Source organism: Battus philenor, unplaced genomic scaffold, assembly GCF_028537555.1.
Source record: "Battus philenor isolate CCGP_79_NKW_IND1 unplaced genomic scaffold, ilBatPhil1.0.hap1 SCAF_18, whole genome shotgun sequence".
In the NCBI taxonomy this organism is placed as follows: domain Eukaryota; kingdom Metazoa; phylum Arthropoda; class Insecta; order Lepidoptera; family Papilionidae; genus Battus; species Battus philenor.
In genome coordinates this window covers 507,599-528,078 of record NW_027181680.1, presented here as the reverse complement: position 1 = coordinate 528,078, position 20,480 = coordinate 507,599, and the positions used below count along the sequence as shown (strand labels likewise).

General features: G+C 34.0%; 1 protein-coding gene across 1 annotated transcript in view; it reads right to left on the bottom strand.

The window, feature by feature from the left end:
- LOC137920437 (dystrophin, isoforms A/C/F/G/H-like) overlaps positions 1-20,480 on the bottom strand; it is a 508,054-nt gene that overhangs the window by 17,978 nt on the left and 469,596 nt on the right.

Genomic DNA, 20,480 nt, shown 5'->3' with positions numbered 1-20,480 from the left:
TTCAGTGAAGACCTTGAAATACAGTTCAGAGTTTACCCAACGCTCGGAAAGTTGTAGAGATAGTCGCTGGGTGAAGACCATGAACTGACTTTCGCAGGTTTGGACGTCCACAACTGATCAGACAACTAGGTTAAGCCACTAAAAGCAGGTCAGGTCCTGATGGCAACATATGGGGGAGGACTCCTGTCTACAGTGATCATTTTATGATGAAGTGATGATAACACCTCGCAATTTGGAAGCAGACTCCGTTTGGAAGGGGAAAACAATAGTGTAACTCTAGAGAGTCTTAAGTGGGGTACCGTGCTGATAGTAAATGTGAGTCACTTCTACCCCCTTAAACTCGCGTATTGTATTGGCAGCTGTAACTTTTATGTTATACATAACAGTGACAGTGGGTAGTTTATCTTTAGTACTCGCAACAGAATGATCTACAAAAAATAAACAACGTTAGGAATATAAAGACAATTATTAAACTGATTTTATGTTCTTGTTCATATGTATCACGGGATAAATAATGATAGTTCTATATCCAGGGCCGGATTTAGATATAGGCAACATGGATCCGAGTCGGAAAATTTTAAGGGCTTGATTCCAAGCCCGGATTTTGTTTTTTTTTGTGATTGTGTTTAAATTGGGTAAATCCGGCTCTGTCTGTCTATGGAATACTTTGTTGTTGTACATTTAAGTACGTGTTTCTTCTGGAGTTTATTAGATGACAAGCGTACTATATTTTACTAGGATTATAATTTTTTTAGAGATAGTGAAGGCTGTGACATTTCGGCGTAGAGAAGATTAGTGTAATGACATAAAAGCAGTTACGTCGCTCGTTCGGGAAATCCGGAACTTCTCCTCTTTCATGGTCACACTGTGTTCTGAAGCTGGCAAGTAACCCTTGTCACTTTTCATGAAGCCCAGATTCGAAGTCAGTTTGAGAACACGCTACATTATGATCTTCCGAGTTACTCTAGCCGTTTGCGTTATGTCCATAATTTTTGAAGTCGTTGAAAAACTTGATACGTTAATAAATATGATTTGACAGTTACACTGTGATATACAGGATGATTGGTTATAGATGTTAAAGATTTAATAGAGCGAATGAATAGCTTATTGCCTATCAATTAAAGTCAGAAATAAAAGTAAATACGTAAGACATTTATTATTGTTATGTAAATTATTAAAAGAAAAGACTTTTTAAAAAAAAATCGTATTAGGTAGATAAGTGCGAAAATGTAATTTTTCAGGAAAGACGAATAACTATTTATTGAATATATCTTAGACTTTGGCAGTGAAAATATTTAATTGTATCTATTCTTAGCCGAATAGGAGTAGTTTGTACTTACATCGAATAAACTTTTTACTCTTGTTTGTGACTTACTTTGTTTATTTAGAAAGAAAAATTAATTAATTTTGCCTATGTCCGTTACTTTTAGACAGAAAATTATGAAAAAAAATTGTCAAGGTACATTGGAACTCGTAGATTGCAAATATTTAAAAACCCGTTGATAAAAACATGTTGTATAACTTGTATAAAGTTAAAATAAGTAAAAGTAAGTATAGTTGCAAACCACGAAGGGATCTAATATCTAGATCCCGTGGCAGTGACCTTGTAGGGCGGGCGGCCTTGCGAGCGCGGCTTGCGTTGCCTTCACAGAGCAGGCTAACAATGTGTTAGCACATTTCTTAACCTTCCGCATATTTATAATTCTAATTTAAGTTTTAAGTTCTACAATAATTTGCTTCGGTACAACTATATTGAATGTTTAACATAATAATCCTTTCATTGTTCATGTATATAGATGTAAAAATTTTAAAGTTATAAAAGTATAGTTCATTTGATGTCAATTATTTTACGGTATATATATATTACACAGTATATATATAGTATATATAGTAAACGGTACAATTAATATATGGTACACTATCTAAAAATCAATGGTTTCAGAAATATATAATGTAATGGTAACAGAGAAATTGTATTACATCGTAAGAGGTTTTGTATTTCACTAATTAGCATTACCATAATCATATCAACTACGGTTGAATCCTATGAGACATTCACGGAACTCCATAAATTACCAATAAGTACGGTAGTTAGTGGTCTAAATGCGGTACTTTCCGGTGAGTTTAACGAGGTCATATATCCATCTTATGGGGATATTTTGAACTGCGTTTCTCGATCCATGGTCTAAAGCAGTGATTCCCAAAGTAGTCTATATCGACCCTTAGGGGTCTATGACAACCTGCAAGGGGTCTACGTCAGCGAAAAAAATTTGTGGGTCCATGAAATGAAAATGAGGGTTCACGATAGTGGATCTTAACACATACACTGATAGTACCTATTTACTTACATCATACTATCTTATAATATCAAAACATTTACATTATTTATAAAAGTACCTATGAAGTATAAAATATATTATATTATGTTAGTTAGTTAGTTTATGTTTATAAAATTGTGAAGGTTGTAGGATGTTGGTATTCGCTTTGTGGTCGCAATACATTTTGAACTTTTTGAACAATTTTATTTTGAGTAGTTTTAATTTAAATTCAATTAATAAATGTATAAATTAACTTGTGTTTTTACTTTAAGTTTTTAACACTAAATTTCACTACAGTTAGAAATTTACAGGAAATCAATATCAGGTAAGTAGGGTCTACCCAACGCGGAAAAACATGGCAAGGGGTCTATGACACAAAAAAGATTGGGGAACTCTGGTCTAGAGTTTAAAACCTAAGACCACTTGGGAATTTGTTCCGCATCTGACCTGCCAATTTATCCTTACTCCAGGAATCAATGGTCCCTTCACATTATTATTAGAGGTGTAAGTTTCTGTATTTTGCTTACTCTGTGACGTAGGCGATCTAGACCGCAAAGTATTCTTACACGTTATATATTTTTTCCAATCCAACGGTTCCGCCGTCGCAAGATAGAGTTTATGGCTTCTTGCCGCAACCAGTGGCTTCGCTCCATTATAAATATATCTATGAAGTTGTTCACATTGAATCCTATATTGAATATTGAAACTAGTATTTTAATATCATATACCAAACAGCGAGTACCCAACAATAATTTAATACGCCGTCTAAAGATACTATCACGGGCACAGTCTTTAGGTTCTGATATTTCTTGTATTTAGGTTTATGCTTCACTTAAACTAACTTATTTAACATCAACTTAGCTTCGTAATGCTTTTAGTAACTTTCTACTGTATTTAATTAATATTAGGATTATTAAATTGTAGCTAATACTAAGTTAGCTGTACAACAAGTGTTTACAAATAAGAAATAAAAGAAAGACCATGGTAAAATAGTAACTAAGACTGTGATATAAGGTACTGTGATCTTAAAAAATAAGTAGTGATACCTTAGGAATAATAGAGCAACAAAAGGAGATATATATGCAAAGTATATTAGAATTTGTGAAGAAAGAAAGATGTAGACATAGAAGAAAAAATTGTGAAGCATGGAAGGAGAAAATAAAATAAAATAAAATCTTTAAACCTGTTCCACATGTAGAGGCGAACGGGAGGTTTACAAAAATGTGAGCCTTAAAAAAACCTTAGATAAGCATGGTTGGATTGTTAGACTCTAGGAGTCCTATACAGATGAAGTGCGTTTATTATATCGACAGAGTTATATATTGATAATTTTGAAGAAAGACGATTTCATTTCGTTCGATTGTTATTTTAGGCACATACTAAATGTGAGAACTTTTATTTTTATCAAATTATAATATAGTATTGTAGAGGCAACATTACGTCATACTTAGCGGCGAATCGAAAAAGGGGAATTCCACAGAAATATAATTGTTTATTTACACCAGTATTAATGTGGTAACATTACGCCATCATCAGCGGCGCCTCGGATAGGGGAATTTCACAGAAATTAAATTGTTCATTTACAACGGTTTTAATACGGAGAAAGGTTGATACGGGTTCGGAAACTCGAATCCTGTAATTTTATATAGTTTATGGACGCTTCCGTTCCGTGAACTCGTTTTCGTTTCGTTTTCGAAGCTGTAAAAGCCGCAAGGCTATCAGCAAAAACTTCACATGAGACAATAGTCAATAGAATGAATATACACACTTCTACTCCGGACTTCGTGTTGTTACTATCTACCGCCCTAATTGTCACAGTCTAGATTGTACGCTCGTCCGAAATTAGTGTCCGGAAGGTCGACCATCTAAACTAAATCAGAGACGTGTGCGCTGTGATAAATATGGGTCGATTGCCCATATAGATATCGATGATCTGGATTGACGGTGACCATGGGGCCGCAGCTTTATGTCCTGGTATTCAGGTTGGAACCACATCAACTAGACCTAGGAAGAGTCCCACAGTATAAATATGTTATTTATATCTAATATATAAAATTTCCATGTCACAATGTTAGTTACCGTACTCCTCCGAAACGGCTCGACCGATTTTTACCAAATTTTATATGCGTATTCAGTAGGTTTGAGAATCAGCTACTTTCTATTTTCTATACCCCTAAGTGATAAGGGTGGTCCACCCCTAAATTTAATTTTTAATTTTTTAGACAATTTTTTTTAGTTTTTATTTTATTATGATACAGCATATGAAAATACATACAACCCTAAATTTTCACCCCTCTACGATCAACCCTTATTTTTTATTTGTTAATTAAAAACTTTTTGTTTGCAAATCAAGGTTTGCAGGATTAGCTAGTTTTAGTATAATAAGTAAGATTGTCAACGATCGTATTCGCTAGAGCCATAGAGAGGTGTATGTTTGGTATTTGTATGCGATATCGAATTAGAAACGAGGCCAACAAATTAGCAAGTTGTAACAGCACTGTAATTTATTCTTAGTTAAAAATTAACAAATTCAGTAGTAAAAATATACAATATTTATTTTATTAAAATATATTTAATTAATTAATACTTTAATAAATGAATTACACCAATCGTTGGCAATAAAAAACATGTGCGTCGATTTTTGGCGGGAAATCGCCGACGCCATGTTGGCGCGGTCATCGACGTACTTTTTGGTTGTAATTAATTAAAATTTTTATATATTTATCCATTATTATGTCACAGGATCTACCAAATGTACTTATTTTACATTAAATAATGCTTTATTTGTAATTAAGAACCTTATTTATACGTTATATATTTATTGATAAATAGATTCCAAGTTTATCTCAAAAACTATGTTATGAATTCCAATAAATAAAAATTGTTAATATCAACACTTCTTTTCGCATACGAACCTATGTGGTCAAACATTGGATATCAAATAAAACATAAAGGAAATGTGGTATGTGCATCTGTAGTTTTTGTACTGCCAGAAATTATTGATCTAAATCATTCTTCTAGAGTTACAGAGTGATCACTGTATAGAGGGTGATTGAAAATAGTTTGCAAACAAAAGAGCTCTATATTTAATCCTTTAACTTTTGCATTTATCACTCTGTATGCACATATCAAAACGTAACAGACAAGCGCAAAATTACGACTCCTATCGTATGTTTGAAACTAGTATATCCCAACAGTGGGATATTTAAAAATACATCATACAATGCGATATGTACAGACTATATAATGACAGAAGCTTTCTCGCAATAGCCCAGTGGTCTAGTTGGCAAAGGTTTCAATCAGGGATTACGGATACATCCTAATATCTAGAATATTAAAATGCCGAACGTAGCGTACGTAACTATTCATGTTCTGATTTTAAATGCGTTTTTATCACAGGTTCCGGGTTTGAATCCCGAACAGAACTAAGCTAAAATTTCATATAGAAGTTATTTACTCGACGGGTATTACTATGTTTCTTTGTTAAGTTCACGTAAACAATAAGAAGAGTGAAGTTGATTTATTTCTCCAGATTAGTTCATCATCACCACCATGTGAACTAAAAAAGCCCACTGCAATGAATAGGCCTTCTTCGAAAGTCGCCAAGGTGACCGGTATTCAGCGAACGGGCATTCAGCGAATTTCCGCGTCCTAAACTATGTCCTCGGTCTATTTAGTGGGGAATGGACCCACGCCGTGTTTTCCAGGTCACAACAGCAGTCAGTTGCACGAGCGATCTCCGCACCCACACCCATTTCGGACGAGCAATTCTTGGAGCTATGTCGGTGACATTGGTTTCTCTGCGGATCTCATTACTCCAAAAATAACCATGATCTTACTTACAAGGACCATAGCAACCAAGTCTCAAATCCATGCGTCTTCATCGTCAACATCCAGATCAAAGACCATGGTCTCCAAGATTGGTTAATAGCAACAAACTTTCCAAGAAGGTTCACAGTCCTCTGTAGTAATGGATACGACGCAAGGAGAAGTACATATAATTTATAGGGGATTTCCCTAGATTTTTAATTAAAAATTAAATCAAAATGTACTATGTAATTATCTACTCGTAAAATAAAACATAACAATATATCCTAATGTATCTGTGCAGTTACTTTCCTGGAATTGACATTTGGCACGTCAACCAAGCGTTCCGATGACAGCTGTCATCTCTCAAATTGAAATGTCAAAATGTATAGTTAATTTTTGTATTTAAATATTCTCATGATGTATCTAAAATAAAAGTATTAAAAACTTCGTAAATTTGTATAATGTATTTTTATAAAAAATTTAAAGGCTTTTTGTTGCTAGTTGTTGATTTCAACGCTAGAAATAAGTTTATCTTATGACGAATTCAATAGACGAAAAAAGAAATATCATTTGGCATAATTCGTCCCGCTGTTCCTTCCCGCTGTGAGGGGCGAAGTCGCAAGTATCGGAACCCATAATTAAGTTATAACTTAGAATTAAACTTAATAGAATAATTGGCGATATAAAGGGACGGAACAAACTTGTCGACAGTCAATTTACTCTTCCCCTTGTTAGTTTTATTACTTGTTAATTTTGACCTCTTATCACGCAGATAGACTGCATTTAAACATCGACATATAAACACGGTGTAATATATAAAGGCATTTAGATGGTATGCATATGTAACAGATGGTGCAAAAGTAATATCACACATGCGCTAGATGCACACAGGTACGCTTGCTATGAAAAATAGATACGATAGTGATAAAATTGTGATAAAGGAATAAAAAGTAAAGTAAGAAATTAAGAAAGACGAAAAAAATGAAAGGTAAACCAAAGAATAGGCTACAAAAATATTAATCGAAATTAATCAAAATCTAATGTGTTATTTCTGAAGAAAAGTCATAAGGGAAGCGGTGTATGGAAGGAGATAAAGGAGACAGGGTCGTTTATTTTCTTTATTAATTTTTTCACGCTCTTTATAAATAACTTTCTCTTTTTTCATTCCACAATTAGAGATTCTTTCTCTTTCGTTCTATTAGCCATACATCTATCCTCAACCACTACATTCTAGATATCTTTATGTATAATTTTCCTAAAATCTCAGTGGAAATAATGTGTTACAATGAGACGGTTAAAAGATGAGAGTGAAAATACTATATATGAAACATGAGATAGCGAATGAGATGTCCCCAAAAACGGGGGACATGAAAAACATACAAACGCATCTACAGAAGCATGAACACATATATAGCGACAGGTCTATATATCAAAGACACGACCGCTTCGCCGGGCGTGTTCAAATCAGGAAATACGTGTACACGAACAGCACCTATTTAAGTACCCTAGGGTCCAGATATCGCGATATCGCACCACGCCGCCGGTCACGACGAGAACTCATCACGCAAAGCTAGGCGTCCCCTACTATTGTAACAAACAATTTGCCTGTATTTATATATATATATATATATATAATAATCAAATAGGCAAGAAAACAAACATGTATGTAATTAATCAAAATAAATACTTAAATCTGTGATATATGTTGTGTAATTGTAAAGTTTAATTATAAAGGAATTTAAATATTGAAAAGTAGACAGTGATAAAAATAAAACAAAACAGGACAAAATATAAAACTGTAGTATTCTGGTGTGAAGGCGAGGAAAGTGAGGTGATGAATGAATGAATAAATATCATTGAGAAGGAAAAAAATATGAGAACGTAAATAATATGATAAATAAAGTATAAATAATATAAATGGTCCCGGTCTACCCGAGACGAGGGAAGTACAAGAGGTCCCAAAGACAGTGGTCATAAAAATAAAATACATTATGATTGGTTACAGGTGTAAAGTTTTAAAGGTCTGAATACATAGATAGCACTTAGCAAAGGTCTTTACAGATTTTACAATTATTTTCAATCACCCTGTACAAAGTGGTTTTATAATAATTTACTATTGCGAGTAAAAGGAAAGGTGAAATTGTATTTTAAAATCGACAAAAAACTAAAGATTTGGTGCCTGAAATCGTTGATTGACAATAAGGGACTTCGCTCTTAGTGTTGGAAAATGTTGGAAATGTTGTGTCTTAAACGCGTCAAGTCTCGATTGGTCAATGTCATACTGCACTAGTTCTTCGCGACTTTTTCTAATTAAAAGTTGTCTCATATCCTTCGGCAACCACATTAAAAACAGTATTGGCCTGATTTGAGTCCGAATTCTGGCTGTTCAGTTAACTCAAAAGACCAATGTGAGGATTCTGTTTTAACACGATTGAGGGTATAAAAACCGATTCGAAGATGTTGAAGGCAAAAGAAAAATATTATTCCGACTATTGCGAAGCCAGGAACAAACGTTAGCAAAAATAATTTTATTGCCTGATTCGAAAGAATAAATAAATAATTTATATTTTATATACAAATCAACTTTATTTTTTATGACAGTATTATATATTTACTAGCTGATCCCGCAAACGTTGTTTTGCAAAAAAAAAATTGATATTTTAATTTACAAATAAAAAATAAGGGTTGATCGTAGAGGGGTGAAAATTTATGGTTGTATGTATTCTTGTATGCTGTATCATAAAAAAAATTTCGTTAAAAAAATAAAAATTTTTTTTAAGTGTGAACAACCTTTATCACTTAGGGGTATAGAAAATAGATAGTAGCCGATTCTCAGACCTATTGAATACGCATATTAAATTTGGTAAAAATCAGTCAAGCCGTTTCAGAGGAGTTCAAGTTCGAACACCGTGACACGAGAATTTTATATATTAGATATCTAAATATTTGGATAACTACCAAATTTGACTATGTCAGCCAACATCCAAACGTTGGCTGACAGAGACAAATTTGGAAGTCTAATATTTTATATCTCTTTTATATTTCTAAGTTTAATATTTTATATACTTAATATATATTTCTAAGTCTTCAATTTAGAAGTCTAGCAATATCAGAGCTCGGTAAAGTGCGCGTATATAAAGGAATATTGGTTATTTATGGCAACACTTAAAACTATATTTCTCAGGTACAAATACCTGTCTTGCGGGACTTGGTTATATTTCTCCCGGTTTTCCAACTGAGTAATGTCTGGTCCCGGCACTACGGACAGTGATACATCATTCTTCTTATGAGGATAATCGTGGCTCAACGAGGACTCTCATTCGTTCTTTTTAAATTTATAAGCTTGCTTCATCAATTCATTTTAACCATGTAATATATTTTAGAAGATCATTAAACAATAACTTGTCTTGTATTTAAAAATCCTTTTATAGTATGATCACATTATGAAAGAAGAATGAACGGACAAGAATGTTATTAGAGTGGTATCACTGGACTGCAAAAGAAAAAGAGGTAGAAAGAATAAGAGATGAGCGGATGATATTTAGAAAATATTAAAGAAAAGTGATGATAAAGCATCGGAATGAATAGCTTTGTAGGAGCTACATTATGTTGTCGTAAGCGACGTATCGAAAAGGGGAATCCCACAGAAATATAGTACATGCATCTGGCAAAAGAGATCACTCTACAACACTTCTTGTCTTGTTATTGGCTAAGGTCTAAGTTAGATGAATATACACACTTCTACTTAGGACTTGTTGTTATTACTTCCAAGACTTACCAGTCCTAGGAAGAATTCCATTACGTCAGTGTTTCACAGTCACTTTTCAAAAAAAAAAATACCAAAAGAAAAAACCAAATCGCCTTCTACACCACTACCATTATGTGTGTGTGGGTGTGTGTGTGTGTATATAAAATTATTCGGACGCCAAATGACGTATTCATTGAAACTGCAGTACAATAACTTGATATAATTTTATTAAATAACTAATTAACATGAAGCGACTACATATGTCTTAGTCATTTATACATACAAATATATAATCCACTTTAACTTTAGTTCTAGTTGGATAATTTTTTTATTAATAAATTAAATAATAATTGTACAAAAAATATTTAAGGAAACTTTTTAAATTATTATGCGAATATAAAAAATGCCATATATTATTTGTCATATAGTCTCAATTATAATTATTATAATTAAGGAAAAGTAATTGTAATAAGCAACACATAATTACGATATACCATTTCTGATATAAACATTATAAATGAGTATGTAAACAGAAGGGGGCAGTAGAAGCGTCAAGGTCGAAGAAACAGGCGCCTGTTATTGTACTTAGGTTATCATATCGTGAGGTCAACGACCCAAGTTAAGGCTGTGTGATCAAATATCCTCGTGCAGTGTCCACCGTTAACTTGGGAAATACCTGATGATATATTTTTCGTAATTATTGTAAATTATGCCATGTATTAGATGTACTTGAAAGTAATATCGTTTCTGTCGACATATTTTACAAAAAAACCGATTGATTTTTACCGCTCCGATATTTATTTATATACAATATGGCAAAAGGTTGTTGATAACAAAGGTGAATTGTTGATTAGAAATAAAAACTTGCTAAAAATTTAGTCGTGTGAATTTAAGAATGTGACATTACTTTCCGGTTCCCCTAATATAAGGGATTACATATGTTATATTGCATTGTACAATATACATAAAATTGCATTTAAACAGATAATGTAAGCGATATGCAGAACAAAATGGCACTCGAAATTGAGTGCATCCAAGTATTGGACTGCTTGTGTTAGTCCCTGTCGACACCGATATATAATTTTTATAAAATAAAGTCCTACATTCTTTAGATTTAAAAACACCACTCGTACTACAAATTTGATTATTGGTTGACATATGTTTTCTAAATGTCAATTTTTTCAGCTGACCAACGCTGATTGCAAGGCGTAATCCTCCCCTAAAAATCCATGATATTAATCGGAACAACAGACAGAAAACAATTAAAAAATGTATAGGTGTATGTATAGGTGCCGTATATATACATTCATATGCACGGAGTAAACAACGGTTATATATATATATATATATATATATATATATATATATAAATATATATATATATATATATATATATATATATATATTTATTTATATATATACATATTATTATCATCATCATTAAATCATTATATTTACAAGAAGTCTTTAGATTTTTTTAAATGATGCTGCTAAAACTAAACACTCACACATATATACCTATACATAAATATGAATTTGTATGTCTTATTCGATATAAAGAGATGTTTTGTGTTTTACAAATATAGAAATTACTGAATAAGAATGAAGTTCGCAAAACATTTTCAAAGTATCAACACGCTTTCGTCCTCTATCTTGGTTAGGTTACGTGAACCTTTTAATAGTAAATGAATAGGCCTGCCCTTAAATAGGTGGGCAGCGGGAACGGTCGGATAAGCTGCTATCGGGAAGCGATTACTCCGGCGCTGCACGCATGCGCAGGCGCAGCGCTAGCTATCCGGGTCACTTTAGACCCGTTATTATGCAATCGATTTGATTTAATACATTTATTATGGCAAATATATACAGGATGATTGCTTACTGGTGTTATAATTTAAAGGAGACAACGTTTAACACAATTGTTAGCAAAAAAACTATCAAGTTATACACCTACTTCCATTACCCTATATAAAGTTATTACTCTGAAATATATATGACAAGTAACTTCTCGTAGTACAGTCAGTAGATATTAAATGATAATTATTTTAATCAATAGAAAAAGCAATAGAGAGGGCTATGCTCGGAGTTTCGATGGGAGATCAAAAGAAATGAGGATATCCAAAAAAGAATCAAGATCACCGACATAGCTCCAAGAATTGCTCGAAGTGTCAATAGGCAGGGCACACTGCTCGTTCGACCATTGGCCGTTGAGAACGTAATGTTCTAAAGTGGCACCACTAGCAGGTAGACGCGACGTGAGTAAGCGGCCCGTTAGGTAGACCAACGACATGGTAAGGTCGCGGGAAGTAGCTGCATGATGCAAGCAATAGGCTCAGTAGGTAACTCACTCCGACCCTGAAGAGATCCGGGTTATAATTCAAGGGTAATAAGGAAGCCAGCAGATCCATGTGCGGAACAGAAACGTTGAGTCAAAACGCTTGGTATGTCACCTTACAGGTACATATGGTGTGATCAAAAAGAAAGGTGAATTTCATCAAACAATTTCATTCCATTTAAAGTGAAACGAAAGAGCGCACTTTCGTCAACTCTTTTTCCAGTCTTAGAAACAGTCGAAATAGTCTTTTTCCGGTATAGCCTTCAAGACCTTCCATTCGGTTTTTATATCCTCAATCATATCAAAACGTTCCTGCATTGGCTTTTGGCTGCTTTTTGCTGATAAGAAAGAAGTCGCACGGAGCGAAATTAGTTGAATACTGTGGTTGCGGAATATTAAATCGAGTTTTTAGTAAAAAAAGTTGCGAAGAACCAATGCATTACGTCGACCAATCGAGACTAGAAGCGTTTGGGATAGAAAACATCCTTCGAAATGGTTTGAGCTGAGCGATATGATATGAATGATATTCCAACTAATGACAAACAGACGCTTGGCAAATATTGTAGACAGCCCTACCAACATAGAAAAAAAAATTACCTGCCTTCCTAATACTAGGGAATTTTTAACTGCAATTTCACCTTACTTTTTGATCACAGTATATTTTCGCATCTTTTTTATTGATTATACCAATAAATAAATAAACATTAACGGGACAACCTCGTGTATATTCCAATACAAGGTTAAGACTTATTTATTTCTTTGCAGTTTAACATTGTCACCAGGGCTGGCAACTAACTATATTTAATAATTTCTTATAAAAAAAATATTACGATTTTCGATCGTAAATAAAAAATGTTTTAGAACTTTATAGGGGCGTTTATTAAATTCGCATAGTAGTATACAGCTAGTAATTGAATAAATAAATTATTTTCTATTACATTTACACATCTCTATACCAGTTATTTATGATCACCTTGAGTTGAACATTAGATAATGCCTGTAAGGCTTTAAGTTAATTACACGTTAGTTTTCATTCCATTTTTTCAGACCCAATGCCTTTCATTTTTTCCTCTAATTTCCTTCATAATATCTTTCATCCCTTTTCATACTTCGCCTCCCTTCCAGAGATCTACAATTTTACGCTTATTATTTTTACTACTTTTTTAACAATTTATTTATTGTAAGAAAAGGACCAATATTTAGCCACTTCCGCACATGCAGTGGTAGTCGTGCAACAAAGTGCACCGCCCGCCAGCCCTCCGATAAATGCGTATGCGGCAAACAATTGGAATCACACAACCGCCACCGCAAAATTACTCAACACGTGTTTCACCCCTCCACGGGGCATCTTCAGGAGTTATGTTACATTAGTGCCAAACACAGAGGTAAATATTGGTACTTTTCTTACTTAGGATGGACTTCCACGAAGTAACGCCTGATTCCATTAAAATTTTATTTATTCTTAATTATTATTTATTTTTTAACGGTCTATATCGCACTTAATTTAGATTACTTTTATCAGCTGTTTAATCACAATTATAAGTATTTAAAAAATAGTGTATAAATAAATGAATTAAGATTTATTGTGTGTGACAACCCTGCGTGTAGATCATTAGTCCGCGACTGTTGGATCTTTACCAAATGTAGAGCTAACGGTGATGCGAGATGCGAGGAGAGCCGCCGGAAAAACTAGTTTCATATGCATCTGGGATGCGCTGGGTGTGCAGTGTGCGGCCATGCAGCCTATCGCTGTGACGTCACGCCATGCCAAGAACTCGACGCATTCTTACATGGAATGCATCTATTTTAACTTTGAAATGTAATCATTTTATATATATAACGTTCTACAGGGTGATTGGATATATATGTAAAAGTCCTCTTTGACTGTCAATGTATTGTAAGACCATTTACAAAAATCGTTGATTTTTAAAAAATAACGTAACCCTTAGTAGCCTGATTTACGAGAGATTTTTTTTTAATATTACTGTGTTTGCTTGAGGGTCTAGATGAAGGGAAAAATAGATTTTTATTTTATTTCGTTGGAAAGAATATTATACAACAGTAAAATACGTACAGCCAACCTATAACAAAACTAATAGTAATGTGAACATTCGGTTTAAAAGATTGGTATCAAAATTGAAACTCTAGGTTATTAAGGGTTAATGATAGTATATTAAGAAAGAGAATTGATTTTAATTATTATTTACTATCTATCCTCGCAGATTTTATACTGCCAGAATTTATTGGCCTGTCGTATTTCAATAGATTTTCAAAGTGATTTCTTTAGGAAGCGCGACTTGAAATAGGTATAAAAGTGTTGAAGCTTTTTGCTAATAAATAGGCTATACATTCACCCCTTTAAAGCCTTCACATCAATAGCTGAACTAGAAATTTCGGAAAAAATCACAGAATCGTATCTTTAGTATGTCCTATGCCCGTACTAAAGGTGGATATATAAATTGATTTAAGCAAAGAAATTGATTATTGTTTATAAATAGAACACCTTGTTAAGATCGCGTAAAGGTGCAAGCCACGTCCAATCGGTTCTTCGGAGAATTTGTCCAGTCGTGGACATCTTTTTTTAAAAAAAACAAACTAACATATATAAATATGAAAATTGTTATTTTTTATTTAGGGGTTCAAAGAAGGCTTTGCAGGGTCCCTTGATTTCGAAGAAACCAAGCCGATTAAAAATCTCTATCGTTCATTCATTTTGCATCACTATGTAATATTCTAACATTTCACTGTTTGTTCAAACGCAATAGGATATAGATTGCCTCGCGGTAGTCGAACCCGAGACTGGTTGGCGCTAATTAGTAGGTTTCCAGTTTTCACCGCGTGGGCAGTGCGGCCGCACGCGTGGGCAACGATCATTTGCAATCTACTCAACTGTCGATTGCTTCGTTGCAAATAGCCGGGTAAGTGTTATATATACAGGTGATTGCTTAGCTCACTTTTCAATAAAAAGCTATATTTTTTTTCCACCTATATTTAACCAACAGGTGTAAAACGTATTTTAAAATGCTTTTATAATATTATCATTACGTTTTGATATTTATTATTTATGAAACCATTATTTTTTAATACAATACATTAATTGACAGTGAAAGAGTTATACATTATTCTAGTTAAAAATTTTTACACCTATATTCAATCATACTGTATAAATAAATACATTTAAAAAACTTTTAAGTTAAACGGTTTTTTGATATCCATATTGTGGTGGTTGTGGAAAAATATGTAACTAGTCCGCCATATTGGAACGGCGTTCATCTTGAATCTTAAATTTTGACATAATCATCGTGTTTTACTAGTGTAGCCCTTTCATTTGATACCCATATTGAGGGGGTTAAGGAAAAATATGTTATCCGCCATTTTGTATCGGCGGCCATCTTAGATTTATAATGTTATTGATTTCATTATATTGTATTGTCATCTAAATTAAATGTGTGTACCAAATTTCAGATCAATCTAACAACGGGAAGGTGCTTAAATTTCAATTTCTAATTTTGATCCAAATAAATTCCGTATGGGTCGAACTAAACAAAACCGTTTAATGAAAACGAAAAGATCTTTTATTTTTGCATCGAAAAATATAAATTATATTCCGAGGGATTAGTGGAATTATTGATAAAAATGAAGACAATTTTAAAAAAGCAAAAGCCACAAGAAATCTAAAGAGAAGAGCGGGATTACATATCTCACAATAAGCATTTATTGTAACTTATCACAACTCCCCCTTTCTAATATAGCGGCGGGGAAATCCCCGCCCGGACAAGGATGTCATAAACAACCGGACACGGTCGCCCGGTATGAACCGGATATTACAGCGCCGGGGCTGGATTTGCGAGGAAAACAAGCACTTTGTTTCGTTATTACAAATTATATTGGCGCAGGATGATTCTACACAGCCATCCTGATGGAAGGCTTTGTGTTGTTTCTTTTGACTTATTCTGTATCGTATTATTGATGGAATTATTTATAGCTTGTCATCGTGGGAGATTTTGTATTGTGAGATGTTAAACATAATGATGTTAACGTAAGAAAAAGCATGAAATTACCCAGAGGTGTTCGAATTTCGAGACGCAGTAGGATTATAGGATATTACAGGATTGCGACTGCTTACAAATAAGTTTCGATATAGACAGCACCGTGCTCTGCGTACCATAATATCACACTGCGATCGCCAAGCCTCCTACCAAGGCGATGATATTATAGGAAAAAAATGCATTTTAAAAATTTAAATTACTAATATTGTATGCTATCTGTTACTCCAGCATTTTTCCAATAAAAAATTTTATTACTGTAAAATAAAAAAAGTGACCAATTTATACAATGTGATTAAAAATACATTAAAAAACTTTTAAGTTAAACGGTTTTTTGATACCCATATTGTGGTGGTTGTGGAAAAATGTGTACCTAGTCCGCCATATTGGAACGGCGTCCATCTTGAATTTTAAATTTTGACATAATCATCGTGTTTTACAAGTGTAGCCCTTTCATTCGATACCCATATTGAGGGGGTTAAGGAAAAATACGTAATCCGCCATTTTGTATCGGCGGCCATCTTAGATTTATAATGTAATTGATTTTATTATATTGTATTGTCATCTAAATTTAATGTGTGTACCAAATTTCAGATCAATCTGGCAACGGGAAGGTGCTTAAATTTCAATTTCTAATTTTGATCCAAATAAATTCCGTACGGGTCGAACTAAATAAAACCGTTTAAAAATAAGTGTAAAAGGATTAAAGAAAAATTTTTGCTGGCAAATGAGCCAATTCACCCATTTACAGCTCTTATATATAAAACTAAATCTCCTGTATATAAGATCGTGTAGCAAATATGGTATAAATTTTAATTTCATACTTCTTCACCGGTATCTCTGATCTTATATATCTAGTATTAAAATAAGAGATATTTAGTTCTCGTACTGTACGTGTATGTAATACTAGGCAAGATTTTATCAAATAAATCCTAGCCTAGTAACCATTGTTTTCCTGATAAGGAACGACATACTTCGGCATATCTGAGGATATTGACAGCTGCACACTGAGTCACCGCTAACGCATGCTGTCGTTTGTTTACTTTTGCCTGGGCTAACTAACCTTAAGGCTAGATATAACACAGCTAGATAGCCTTATTTCGAAAACTATGCTTTTATATTTTAATTATTTTCAGGACTTATTTACGTTAAGAGTTGAATGACTGGTGATACCAATAGAAAAGGCTATAGTACAATAAACAAATATTTAAATGACAAGAATCCTTGGCAGTAATGTGCCTTGATTAATTTAATTTAGGCTATATCTGATATAGAATATATATTTTTTATTTGAATATATATATATATATATATATATATATATATATATATATATATATATATATATATATATAAATCTGAGTTGTTAAACTACTAAAAGATGTGTTGTTGTGGAGTTTCTTCCTGCTTCTTCTACACAATAAATAACACCTTACGAAGCAGAGTAGAGTCAAAAATAATATAGATTGAAAAACTAGACCATCAATAAGAGTTCTTTTAAAAGTTCCTGTGTTGAATAAATTATTTTCATCTTAAATTAGTTAGTTAAAACGGGAAAATAAGCACAAATGTCGATTGAATAGATGGAGGGATGACCTTTAAAAAGCAGATGCTTCAGAATGGAGAAGAAAGCGAGGAATAAAGTGGAACTGAAGAGTTTTGAGGATGCCTTTTTCAAAAGACAAGCTGGAGTAGGAAACTAATGATCTATCGATATTGTGTATTATTGTAAATTTGTTAATATGTTTGTTATAAAATTGTCCTCAATATATGGGTATGTAAAATATACCTGATTTTAAGAAAAACTACGAATGTTTCTAACGCACTTTGATAGGTAAAGATCATTACAAACACAGTCGTATTAGTAATTAGAAAAGTTACTTATTTGTCGATTTGTCGATAATCAGAGATCGCGAACATTGGTGACATACAAGCTTAAAAATAAAAAATTCGAAATTTATATATTTGTCAAATATCATTGGCGAGTATAAAGCTCAACGAATCTGCTGGCTTGGTCACTTGAAGCGAATGGGATCGAATCGGAGCGTGAAGGTAGCGTACCTGGAAAAACCGAGGGGTCGAAGACCAGTGGGTAGACCCAGGTATCGCTGGATCGATCGCGTTGAGGCAGACTTGTGCGAATTGAATGTCAACCAATGGCAGACGATGGCGCAAGATAGAGGAAAGTGGAAGTCTCTCGCTTCGGAGGCCTAGACCCACTTTGGGTCACTGAGCCAGCGGAGTAGTAGTAAATATTTGTCTCTCATAATGGAGAAAACATTTATTTTTAAAATTATTATTAAGGAAGCATAAAAATACTTCTAACTAGTAGTCGCCTCTTTGGTTTATGCTTATCCTAGACCCTTCCATCTATAGCGTTCTCGTGCCTCAGACAGCTAGCTATAAGGGCTCTCTCGTCTCTGGCTAAAGGTTTCGTTCTTTTTTTTACTTGGTCATCTTCTCCTTCTTTCCGTGTTCCTTGGCACTATGAAAGGAATACTGCAGACGTGTCATTCCCAATTCCACTTGAGTATTATTTTCCTAAATTTAATATAGTTGACCTATCAGCTGGGTTTAGACCGAGAATGCTTCTTTTCATCTTACGTTAGCAGATAGTCTTCTTTCTTTCTTTCTTTCTTTCTTTCCTTCCTTCCTTTCTTCCTTCCTTCCTTCCTTCCTTCCTTCCTTCCTTCCTTCCTTCCTTACTTCCTTCCTTCCTTTCTTCCTTCCTTCCTTCCTTCCTTCCTTCCTTCCTTCCTTCCTTCCTTCCTTCCGTCCTTCCTTCCTACCTTCCTTCTTTCCTTCCTTCTTTCCTTCCTTCCTTCCTTCCTTCCTTCCTTTCTTCCTTCCTTCCTTCTTACCTTCCTTCTTTCCTTCCTTCCTTACTTCCTTCCTTCCATCGATCATATTAACGACCGGTCCTATGCTGCCCACATTCAGCGACTTCCGGGACCTCAACTATGTCGTCAGTCCACATATTATCAAGTGGTATATGATCACTTCTAACTTGGGGGAGGCTTACACCTTGCAGTGGGTGTTCACCTTCTAAAGTGATGCCGATGTTAACAGGTAAGGCATGAAGGAATTGATTTTACGCAAGATTTCTTTTGGATGTATTTGTTTCCTAACCATATTACAGATCACTCAGTGAACCAAGGGCTTATATAAGAGATAATAAAAACATGTATATATTCAGTAATGAAGCACCGACATCGTATTGTGAATACGTACTCAATTGCTGAACAATACAATTGTACCTTTGTCCTCGCAATAATTAAGAGTTCTTATTTCGTGATATACAAAACAAATGAATACCATAATTATAACTAGTCCTATGATTGCAATACGTTCTAGATTATACAGAGCATTGTTAGCCTAAAAGTAGGAAAAATTGTTATAAATAATGTGAACCTGTTAAACTAAAAATTATAAATTTTACTATTAACTTGGTTCATTTGCAATGACCGGTTTCAAATTAAACTCCTTTATAATAGCATCTTTCAAGTCCACCACAATTTAATCATTCACCGTAAACTATTTATACTTAGCGTATTTGACAGTTCACTACGAATTTCGCGCGTTTGGCAGTTTGGTATGAACTTCCCGCGTTTGACAGTTTGCTGTGAACATCACGCGTTTGACAGTTCGGTATGAACTTCCCGCGTTTGACATTTCGCTGTGAACTTCGCGTGTTTGACGATTCGGTATGAACTTCGCGCGTTTGACAATTAACGTACTACAAATATATATTGTCGTTTTACGGCTGCATCGATCTATATTTAACATACACAAAATTAACTTCTTTATGTATGAAATATGTTAGATGAATTTATTTTCTTTATTGGAATGCGAAGGGACAGTAACTTTTGACTGTACTGTCTGTCAAAAGAGCGTAATAATAATTGTAATCATATATTATATAGTGGGTAACTAGTAAATAAGTAATTTTTAGTTGGATCATCATCAGTTTAGTCGTAAGAGTTCCACAGCTGGACACAGAGTTTCTCTATTGATTTCCAACTGGACCGGGTGCGAAGCCCCGTGCATGCAGGGTCTCCCGATGACCATAACAGGGTCGACTGCCCACCGTATGAGTTGATCTCCTACGCTACGCCAAAGTGCCAGCGAGCATCTATTCTGCGCGCTTTGTGATCTGCGCTCACTGCCAATTTAACTCACCAATCCGGTTACCTAGTTGTCAATTTAAAAATGGAAATCCCCTCCAT